General features: G+C 42.5%; 1 protein-coding gene and 1 pseudogene across 3 annotated transcripts in view; both read left to right on the top strand.

Annotated features, from left to right (window-relative positions):
• Tsnaxip1 (translin associated factor X interacting protein 1) overlaps nt 1-1,620 on the top strand; it is a 22,731-nt gene that overhangs the window by 3,984 nt on the left and 17,127 nt on the right. The window lies entirely within an intron of this gene.
• On the top strand, nt 664-763 carry LOC115071380 (annotated as a pseudogene).

Raw genomic sequence — 1,620 nt, 5'->3', positions numbered from 1 at the left:
ACACCTTCTCACACTGATTGCTTATTCACATGTTTTGCCCATGTTTGTGCAATGTTAAGTGACACTAAAGGACTAGGTTTGTGGCTTTATTGCTCCATTGGAGTAGGACTGAGGAATCCTGAAGAACAGGGTTTCCTGACTAGATTCATATGAGTTTGGGTAATACTAGTCCCATCTTTTTCTTTCTTCCTTTGGTCTTTTTGAGACAGCTGGACTGGAACTCACTGTGTAGACCAGGCAGAGGTCTGCCTGCCTCTGCCTCCTGAGTGCTGGGATCAAAGTGTGCACTACCACACCCAGCATAGTCCCATCTTTTTTTTTTCCCAGAGCTGAGGACTGAACCCAGGGCCTTGTGCTTGCTAGGCAAGCGCTCTACCACTGAGCTAAATCCCCAACCCCTGTCCCATCTTTTTTATGAGCAAAGACACTGATGTTCAGAGAGGTTAAGCCACATATCAATGAAAATGAACACACAGAGCCTGAGAAACAGCTCAACAGTTAAGAGCTCTGGCTGTTCTGACAGAGGACCCAGTTCAAGTCCCAGCACCCATATGGTGGCTCACAACAATCCGTAACTCCAGTTCCAGATCTGATGCCTTCTTCTGGCCTTCACAGGCACCAGGCATACACATGGTATACATATATACATGTAGGCAAATACTTATATACATGCAACACATATACTAAAATTGGAACAATACAGAGATTATCATGGCCCCTGTGCAAGGATGACATGCAAATTCGTGACGCTTTCCATATTTTTAGAGGACAAGGAAGAGGAGGAAGATAAAGAAGATGATGATGACAAATAAGTTTGTTCTAGTGCAGTTTTTTTTTCTGGCCTACAAAACAGTTAACCCCCCTGTTAACACAACTCACTCCTTTTAAAGAAAAAAATTGAAGTGTAAAAATAAATAAATAGCCAGGCATGGTGGCGCACGCCTTTAATCCCAGCACTTGGGAGGCAGAGACAGGCAGATCTCTGTGCGTTCAAGACCAGCCTGGTCTATATAGAGAGTTCCAGGACAGCTGGGGCTACAGGGAGACCCTGTCTCAAAATGACAAAAAATAAACAAACAAACAAATAAATAAATAAATAAATAAATAAATAAATAGTAAGTAAATAAGTAAATCTGGGGCTGGAGAAGAGCACTGCCTGCTCTTAGAGAGGACCCAGATTCAGTTCCCAGTACTCACATGGTGGCTAACAACTGTTCATAACTCCAATTCCAGGGGATCCAACACCCTCTTCTGACCTCTGCGGGCATTGTACGACACAGGTGCATTTACATACATGCAGGTAATACACTCATACAAACAAAATAATATTTGTAAAAACCAAAATTTTAAAAATAAATTACTTATTTTTATTTTATGTGTATGACTATTTTGCCTGCCTGCATGTAAGATCAACCATGTGCCTGCAGTGCCCATGGAAGTCAGAAAATAGCATCGGATCTCCTGGAACTGGAGTTAAGGGCAGTTGTTAACCACATGTGGGTGCTGGGAACTGAACCCTGGTCCTCTGTAAGAGCAGCCAGTGCTCTTAACCACTGAGCCATCTCTCCAGCCCCCCAAAATAAATATATATTTTTTAAAAAGAAGATGAACAGGAAGCGA

The sequence above is a fragment of the Nannospalax galili genome, unplaced genomic scaffold (genome assembly GCF_000622305.1).
Source record: "Nannospalax galili isolate Female #2095 unplaced genomic scaffold, S.galili_v1.0 scaffold799, whole genome shotgun sequence".
In the NCBI taxonomy this organism is placed as follows: domain Eukaryota; kingdom Metazoa; phylum Chordata; class Mammalia; order Rodentia; family Spalacidae; genus Nannospalax; species Nannospalax galili.
Note: the sequence above shows the minus strand (reverse complement) of the source record. Positions and strands in the feature narration are given on the sequence as shown.